The sequence below is a fragment of the Ammospiza caudacuta genome, chromosome 30, assembly GCF_027887145.1.
Source record: "Ammospiza caudacuta isolate bAmmCau1 chromosome 30, bAmmCau1.pri, whole genome shotgun sequence".
Lineage (NCBI taxonomy): Eukaryota > Metazoa > Chordata > Aves > Passeriformes > Passerellidae > Ammospiza > Ammospiza caudacuta.
In genome coordinates this window covers 2777585-2787213 of record NC_080622.1, presented here as the reverse complement: position 1 = coordinate 2787213, position 9629 = coordinate 2777585, and the positions used below count along the sequence as shown (strand labels likewise).

The following is a 9629-nucleotide window of genomic DNA, read 5'->3' as shown; positions in this document are numbered from 1 at the left end:
CCATGAGTGTTCTCCAGCCGTTACACGTTCCAACCGTCACGTTCATGCTCCATCCATCACCTGCACTCCCCATCAATCACATCCTCCAACCATCACATGTGTCCTGCAACCATTGTGTGCATCCTGCAACCATCACATGCGCCCTTCAACCATCACATGGACCATCCAGCCATCATGTGCATCCTGCAACCATCACATCCATCTTGCAACCATCATGGGCATCGTGCAACCATCACATGGACCATCCAACCATCATGTGCATCCTCCAACCATCACATCCATCTTCCAACCGTCATGTGCATCCTTCAACCATCACATCCATCCTCCAACCATCATGTGCACCCTCCAACCATCACATGCACCCTTCAACCATCACATGGACCATCCAACCATCATGTGCATCCTGCAACCATCACATCCATCCTCCAACCATGTGTCCTGCAACCATCATGGGCATCCTGCAACCATCACATCCATCCTCCAACCATCACATCCATCCTGCAACCATCACATGCACCTTCAACCATCACATCCATCCTTCAACAATCGTGTGTCCTGCAACCATTGTGTGCGCTCAGCAAACATCATGCACATCCTCCAACCATCATGGGCATCCTCCAATCATCACATTCATCCTGCAATAATCACATGTGTGCTGCAACCATCATGGGCATCCTCCAACCATCACAACCATGCTCCAACCATCACATACATTCTGCAGTCATCACATCCATCCTGCAATCATCACATCCATCCTCCAACCATCACTTGCATTCTCCAACCATCACATCCATCCTCCAACCATCACTTGCATTCTCCAACCATCACATCTATCCTCCAACCATCACATCCATCCTGCAACAATCATGTGTCCTGCAACCATTGTGTGTGTTCTGTAAACATCATGCACATCGTCCAACTATCATGGGCATCCTGCAACCATCACATGCATCCTCCAACCATCACAGCTATCCTCCAAACATCACATCCATCCCGCAACCATTACATGCACCCTCCTGCAACCATCACATCCATCCTCCAACCATCACGTCCAACCTCCAACCATCACATCCAATCTCCAACCATCACATCCATCCTCCAACCATCACATCCATTCTCCAACCATCACATCCATTCTCCAAACATCACATCCATCCTGCAACCATTACATGCAACCTCCAACCATCACTTGCATTCTCCAACCATCACATCCTTCCTCCAACCATAATATCCATCCTGCAACCATCGTGTGCATCCTCCAACCATCACATCCAACAACAGCCTTGCCATCCTCCAACCATCACATCCATCCTCCAACCATCACATCAATCCTCCAACCATCACGTCCATCCTCCAACCATCATATCCATCCTCCCACCATCACATCCATCCTCCCACCATCGTGTGCATCCTCCAACCACCCAGGCCTGGCCTGAGGAGGGCACACACAATTCCTGTGCCCTGGAAAGGGGCAGGAGTGGCCCCAAGGATGGAAGGCTGTCGTTGGCCCTGCACGGTGCACGAGACGTTTCATCTTTGTTAAAGCCTCCAGGCATGCTCTTAATGTTACCCCTCTAATAATAATATTTCATCTGCCTTATCTGATTAGGTTAGGCTCATTTGATTTTTGCAAAACACCTTTAATCACCTTGCAAATTCCCCATCATTACAAACAGAACCACCACAAACGTTATCGGCAATCTGAGTTTTATTTTCAGCAATCTTTTTTTTTTCATGTGCAAGAAAGACAGTTGTAAAAAAATAATTTTAAAAATATGAACAAGACAGAGGCTGAGAAAACATTAACAAGGCCCTATGCTTTCTGCTAAAGTGCCTTCATTTCATTATCATTAAATTTGCCTAGTAATTAGATTTCGGTGCATGAATATTTTAAAAAAATGTAACAGACAGGCTGTCAAAAAAAAGCACGACAACATCAATTCGATAATTTTGTAGACAGAGACATTCATAAGCAATTAACACAGATTTCCTGGGGTTGGAGACTCTTTTTCTTTCTTTTCTTCTTTTTTTTTTTTTTTAATTTTTCCTATTCTTCCAGCCTTATGCTCTTCACCTGAAATTCAAAGAAAAATAAAATTACTGTAAACATCAGCTCTTTCTGCCCTTTTTCCCTGTTTGCTAACACGATTTCAGTGCCATTTCCCCCTCGCTTAGCATGCTCCAGCACTCCTCCCCCCGCCTCCCACCCCAGCCTTGCTAAACACGGGCAGGCACAAGGTTGGGTCATCCATCAGACCTCCCCACTCCTGCAGGACCAGATTAAATTAAGGTTGCATGAAGCTTCTGTCTTGATCTTCAGGCATTTCTGCTGAAAACAGTGATTTTGATCACTATTTGCATAATGTACAGTTACGTATTCACTGGCTCCCTAATTATACGATCTGTGTTCGACACCGCTCCCGACGTGGGGAGGCTTGTGCAGGGCATACCAACCACTGCTCCAGCATTCCTGCTCCTGCTCCAGCTCCAGGTGAGCCCAGGAGGATCCATGCCCTCCCCACAGCTCCTCCCTGCAGGTTGGTGCCACCTGCCAGGGCTGGCACCGCCCTGTTTGCCCTTCCCGCCTTGTTTGTGGTGCCAGTCCCTGCTCTGAGCCATTGTCCTCTCATTCTCACCCTCTGGGGTGCACACGAGGCCCACCAGCCTCTCTTGCTCATCCTGCACATTTCCAACAGCATCAAAAGGTGGATGGAAAGCAGCACAGTCCCAATTTCCCCCCTTTTTTATGTCCTAAGAAGAACCTCACATGGCAGAAGAAAACCCAGCCAGGGGCTGTTTGCTGAGATGATTCAAGGGCTGAGCTGCTTTGGAGGTGGGAGAAGGACATGGGAGTTTTAGCCCATGCCTGGAACCAGCACAGACCCCAGCCCACACTTCCCACATGACTGATGCAGCACCACTGACCCCATGGAGATGCCCAGGAAGGAGCTGGTCGCTCACATCAGCTTCTTGCACTTGCAGGGGCAAGTTCTCACTTTTTCCTGATATCTTCATTTGGAAACCAGCAACAATTGCAGGGATTTCCATAGAATTGAGGAATGGTTTGGATTGGAAGGGACCTTAAAGCTCATCTCATTTATCTCCTGCCACGAGCCCTGTCCAACCTGGCCTTGGATACTCCCAGGGATGGGGCAGTCACAAACTGTTTAATTTCAGACAGAGCTTCCCAAGTCCCTGTGTTTAGCTCTAAATCAGGTCCAACCCCTGAAATATCCAAGACACTGTGCACAGGTCCAGCCCTAATTTCAGTGGAGCCCTTGGGATTCCAGCAGATCTGGTTTTAGGGGTGTGCTCTTACAAGAGCAACATTATTCAGTGAGCCCAGCCTGCAGACAGGAAGCCAAAATTACATTTTCAGGTGCTAAAAATCATGATCCAGAGCTAAGAGGTGTGCTGAGAAGGCAATAAACAAAACCCCAAACCACAATTATTTGACCTAAACATAGGTGGATGTTTAAAAGCCATGTCTGTGTTATTTTTTTATTCTTGTTATCATCATGATCATCATCTCTGGCAAATTAGGAATTCACAAAACAGCCACACACAAAGAAAATCCTGGACCTCAACTCAGGTCATACCTTCCTAAAATCTCCTTTGCAAGGTTTTATCGGCAAGAGCAGGGAGTAGAAGCAGTTGGTACAAGCAGCTGAAAGACCAAATCAAAAGCATGTGAGCAGATTAAAGAATCAATCTCTCCGTTTGATGCAGAGGAAATCCCACTAATTATAAGGAAGGGGCTTATTTCCTGGAGTCACTCTGTTTGAAGTCATCAAAACTAGTAATACTTAATTACTCTACTTTATGGAATATATAACATGGAGGCCCTTTGCCACTCGCCAGCCCACTGCTGCCATGGCTGGTGCTGGGTTTCCAGGGGCTGTGGTGATGTTCCTCCTCTACCTGTGCCCTTATTTATTCAAATGAAGCCCTTAACAGCCCTCACGTGAGCCTGCAGGGAAGCATTTAAATGTGCTTTAAAGGGAGGTTATAATGAAAAAAAAAAAACCCAGAGTGATTTAGCCCTGTGAGTTACCTGGCTATTACTGAGATGTGTGTGTGCTGCGTGTGTGCCTCCTGCAGAATCAGGTATTGAGGATTAAAGCAGACTGGAGGTATTTGCCTCATCCTAATCCTTGGAAAGGAAAGGGAGCTGACAGGGGTGTGGCTGGAACAGGGCCCTTTGGACCTTGCTGAGCCAGCTTTGAAGGTCCAAGAGCGAGCTGGTTCATGGGCACATCCAGGTGACATCTGTGGATGGGTGGGAAAGCACAGTCAGGTGTCCTGAGGAAATGAAAGGAGGCACAGGATCTTCTCAGAGCTGCTATGAAGAGATCTAAAATGGAGCATTCCCTGATTGTCCTCATCTCTCCAGGGCAAATCTGATTGGATGTGCTTTGCCCAAGAGCCAACAACCCCCAGTCTCCTCAAACACCATGGCAGAGTTTGAGTTTCTGGGTGATTCACATGGAGGGGAATCACAGATTCCCTTAAAAAGTAGTGATAATCTTATTTTTACAGGTTGAGAGAAACCTTGGAAAATGTGACCAAGAGGTTCAGGCAGGAAAAGGCAAGTTAAGTTCCTTTTTGCCATTCCTGGTGTGGTCTCAAGCAGATCTGAGTATTCCCAATTGCATCCCTGGCCCTGATGCTGCTCCCAGCACCTGACTCTGCAAGCAAAGACTTTCCTGTAGGGAACAAAACCTCAAAACTCTCTCCCAGGTTACCATGAGGTTCCCTAAGCACAAAACTCTTCTAAAGGCAAACTCCAGGGAGCAGGTGTGGTGAAGAGCTGCCCAATTTCCATGGCTGGAGAGCACCAGAACAACCCAGTATGGATTTGATTTGCTCAGGTCTGGCTGGTCATGAGACTTTTTTCAAATTGCTCTTTTTCCAGCTAAGCTGGTAAATATTGCTGAGGAGGGACAGAGGCACAGCTCTTTCTTCATCAGCACCTGCACACACCCAACTGGGGCCACAGGAGCTGCACAGACACCACCATGAGCAATACCAATTATTAAATTATTACCAATGGTAATCATGAATCTCCTGCTCCATCCTGGACCTTCTCCCAAATAACAGAGTCCAGCAGGCAGAGCACATGGAGATGTGGAGCCATGAGCCTCTGTTGGAAATTCTGCACATACCATGGCACCAGGAATGTCCCAGGAATGCTGCTTTGGAGTCATGGGGCCTCACAGCCAGGAATTGTGGGTGAAAAGGGTTTGTTTCCCCTAAGACAGAAGGGAAAGAAATCTGCTAAGCCTTGGTTTGACCCGACTGGGAAATGCAACTGGGCTCCAGACTAGCTCAGCTGGCCTGAAAAAATCCCTTTTAAGATGTCTGAGCCTTGTAGAAGCATAACAAGTCTCTAAAAAACCCTCTGCCTGCATGAGGCCCCTTGCAATTCTGCTGCTGCTGGGAGAGCAGGTGGGTGCTGTGGTGAACAGCACCCACAGGGCAGGGATCATCAGCACCTGCTCTTGGCTGTGCCTTTCCTTGGTGGAGATCAGGCTCCAGAGAGGCCCCAGCAGTGCTGGGCGCTGGGGGAGGATGGGAGAGCACTGAGGCATCCCCACAGATCTGGGGGATGAGGGCTCAGAGTCCAGCTTGGTCTGCTCTGGCTCCCAAGGACTGCACAGCCCTACCAGGACCTTCCCTGCTCGGTGGAGAGCAAGAACCCACTTGGAGGGACACAGCTCAGAGCTGTCTTTTCTCTTTTACAGGCTTGGAGGGCATGAATCAAAATATTTCCCTGAGCAACACACAGAATTCCAGCATTTCACCCAGTGAGGGTGGTGGGAATAGCTCGAGCAGGACCTGAAATAAAACTCTCACATTTCAGTCCCTCTGCAACTGAGAAACACCCACAACAAGCCTATAGCTGGTGGTTTTGCCTCATTTCTTCAGCTCTAAGATATCAAAGGAGAAAAAGGATCTGCTGCAAGGCAAATATCCCTATCTTTGCTGCCTGGCAAGAGACCAGCCAGGAAGGGACTGTGTTTTATCCAAAGAGGTTTTCTAGGGCTGGACACGTCCTCCCCTGTGATCTATCATGGCCCAGGCTGCTCAGACCTGGGATTCAGCCCTGCATCTCCATCTCAGCCATGGCAGTGATGCCCTGCTGCAGGTGGGATCCCTCAGGGCTGCATCCCTCAGGGCTTTGGGAAGGATGGGTTTAACCCCCTGGTCCTGCCCTGTCCTAGGTCAGAGCTTTGAGCTGTTCTAACAGCAGAGCACAAACTGAACTTTGGGAGCTGCTCTGAGACCACAAGCAATGGACTTTTTTCTCTAAAACCTCAAAATGTGAGCTCAGGCAGAGGTGGGTTCTGTGCCTAAAAAATAAAAACACCCACAAGAGCTAAACCTTCCTGTAAGAGAAGGACAAGGGCTGAAATGCTCTGCTCAGAGGGCCGTGTGAGGGGGTCCAGCTCTGCTGCTGGCTGTCCCTGGAGGAAGGGGTGAGTTGGTCCCCGCTGCCATCACAGAGAGAAGACCTCACCACTGTTGCAGGTGAGAGGAGCCTGGACTGCATCTCACAGGGCTCTGGGCAGGATGGGTTTACACCCCTGGTCCTGCCCTGTCCTAGATCAGAGTTTTGAGCTGTTCTAACAGCAGAGCACAAACTAAACTTTGGGGGCTGCTGCTTTGCACACTGCTCTGTGACCACCAAAAAAGGCAACGCACTTCTTTTTCTAAAACCTCAAAACGTGGGTTCAGGCAGAGGTGGGTTCTGTGCCTGGAAAATAAACACACCCACGAGAGCTAAACCTTCCTGCAAGAGAAGGACAAGGGTTTAAATGCTCTGCTCAGAGGGGCGTGTGAGGGGGTCCAGCTCTGCTGCTGGCTGTCCCTGGAGGAAGGGGTGAGTTGGTCCCCGCTGCCATCACAGAGACAAGACCTCGCCACAGCCTGGCTGAGGTCTGTTTGTCACTTTTCCTTCATTATTTGCAGTTTGTACACAGGCGTCATTAGGGATTCATTCGGTTTCCCTAGCAGCAGGCATTAGTCTGGCTTCCCTTTCCCCCTTCCCTCGCCAGCGCCCTTTATTTTTAGTGTCTTATTTACAGTTTGACAGAGTAACTGTAACCCTTGCAAGCTACTCCAGCGGCTTTAATCGGGGGAATAATGAGTCCTGTCTGGCGATGAATAGAATTTAGGGGACAGATTGTTCCACACTCGCCCGGTGGGGTAATTTATTTATGTGCGCACTTGTCAGGAGGAGAAAGGGACGGGGGATCTGTATGCACCGAGGACATTGCCGGCGCTGAAAGGGAAGGGAGAATGGAGCCAAACGCCCCAGATCCCACTGCCCGCACCCCCGCCCCCCGCTCTTCCAACAGCTGAATGCCTCCGGTGGCCGTGAACTTGGATGGGCCCAAAGCCCCATTCCCAGGCCCTCGGCACGTCAGCGGGGCCGCCGGGCTGCGGCAGCGGGCCCGGGGCTCCAGATGGGTCCGGGCGATGCGGGCAGCCCTCCCCGGCTCTGGCCCGCATAGCGGCGGCACGGGGAGCAGCCCCATAGCAACCGTACAGTAGCGGCAGCGCCGCGGGGGGCTGGGAAGAGAGGCAAAGCCCTCGGAAAAATACAGGATGGGTCCAGACAATGGTGCTCTCTCTCTCTCTCTCATATCATAAATTACACGGCAGCCACAAAAAAAAAAAAAAAAAAAAAAAAACCAGCGGAGGATCTTGCCCTCTTCCCTCGCTCCCACAGCTCGCTGGGCATCCCCGGGCATGGGGACGGCCAGAGGGGAGGTGTGAGGAGCTGCATCTCCCAGCCCACGGCATCCCCTTCGCCCTTTCCCCGTCCCCTCAAAGCACGTTTCCTTTGCTCCACAGCTTTTCTGCTTGCTTTTCTGCTTTTTTGTTTTCAGCACCAGTCGCCTGTTGCACCACGACTCTGGTCCTTCAGCCAGAAGCAGCTCCTGGTGCAGAAGCAGGAGGGTTTCTCTTTCTGCTTGGAGAGAAAAGTCCCTTTCACTCCCTTTTGATTCTCTCTGTCTCAAGGCTGGGAGTGTTTTGCACCTAGAGCTGTCAGCAGCAAGGTCTCAGCTCAGCAACTTCCAGGAGATGGTTGGAGCTGGACCAGACTGCCCCAGAGCCATCCCTGGGCTCCTGTGCAAAGCAGAACTGGGATCCACCAAACTCCAAAGCCACCAAGCCAGGAGCTGGCCCCCATTAGCAGAAAGGATCCACCTTGCAGGGACACTAAGAGACAGCACAGGAGTGCAGGGGTCTCTTTGCACCCCCAGAGTAAAAGAGGGGAACCCAGGCTGCTCACCCCCACTTAGACATGGAGGTGCTCAAGCTCCACCTGAGTCCCTTAAACCCCTCCTGCCTGGCCCAGCTCCCGCCTACACTTGGTAACTCACCTTTACAAAATCTCAAAGTTAGTCTAGAATTACATTTGGTAACTTTCCTTTACAAAATCTCAAAGTTAGTCTAGAATTACATTTTCTACCTAAGTGAGGACTCATTTTAAGCAGCCAGTATGGCATCAGGACACTCCAGCTCTGTCAACACCCTTTTCACACCAGTGTGGCCATTCTGGCTGCAGGGGATTTGCCTTCACTGCCCTGTCAGTAGAGTCAGGAATGAGACTGATTCCCATGATGGTGCAGAGCATCTTGCTGTTCCTGGAGTTTTACCATTTACCAGCATACTGGGAGAGAACTGGGTGATCCACATGGCTCTGAGCCCAAGCAATCACCCAGACACCTCACCCAGCCTGGGTTCCTCTCACAGGTGAGGGGGCTACAAGGAGCTCTGGCTACCTGACACTTCAACCCATGGAAGCAGCAGTTAGTGGGCAGTGCAGGGGACTAAACCAGGCAGAAAGCACTGACACCACATCTCCATCCATGGGACAGAGAACCAGTCTTCTCTGCATGTCCACTGGGGTAGAACTCATGTGATGGTCCTGCATTTTGTCACCGTGGCCTGAAGTCAAAGGTGATGCTCTGGCTGCTCGGGAGCAAAGGTCTGACCAAGGCCCCTCCAGCTGGAGAGAGCCCTCAGGCAGCACAAGTACCTGAGATGCACCTGGGGTTCTGGCAAGGTGGGGACAGTGTCCCCCAGCCAGGACCTCACCCCAGGGACCCTGCAGCAGCCCCTGGCCCAAGGATCTCCAGCCCAGGAGCTGATTCAGGGCAGACCTTCCCCTCGGCAAGGAGGCTGAAACCTCTCCTTGCTCAGCCGAGCTCAAGGCGGGACAAGAGTCCCTAAAACATGCGAGAAAAGGTCTTTGCAGCAGGAACCTGTGTCTGCCCTGCCGAGTGCCCTGCCGAATGCCCTGCCGGGTGCCCAGCCCAGCCCCGGTCGGGGGCAGCCCCTGCCCTGCCCGTCCTGCCGGGGGTGCCGATCCCAGCCAAACCTGCGGCACCGCCGCGCCGGGCCCGGGGAGGGGGAACCTCCTCCGGGTACAATGACTGTCTATTCTGCTGATCACAAGCCTAATCCTCTTTGGTTTTTAATTGGCATTTGGGCTAAGCTGATTTAAACCTCTTCACCTTGTTGGGTCCCCCCCTCCCCACTTCTTTCTTTTCTTTTTTTTTTTTTTCTTTTTTTTTCTTCTTTTTTTTTTTTTTTTTTTTTTCCTGACCAAATAA

The 9629-nt window shown here is 50.6% G+C and overlaps 1 long non-coding RNA gene across 1 annotated transcript in view; it reads right to left on the bottom strand.

Annotated features, from left to right (window-relative positions):
• Positions 1 to 1707: 1707 nt before the first annotated feature.
• Positions 1708 to 9629, bottom strand: part of LOC131569602 (uncharacterized) — a 30886-nt gene continuing 22964 nt past the window's right edge. Inside the window, exon 6 of the long non-coding RNA XR_009275802.1 lies at positions 1708 to 2074. This is a non-coding gene — a long non-coding RNA (uncharacterized LOC131569602). The remainder of the gene's footprint in view (positions 2075 to 9629) is intronic.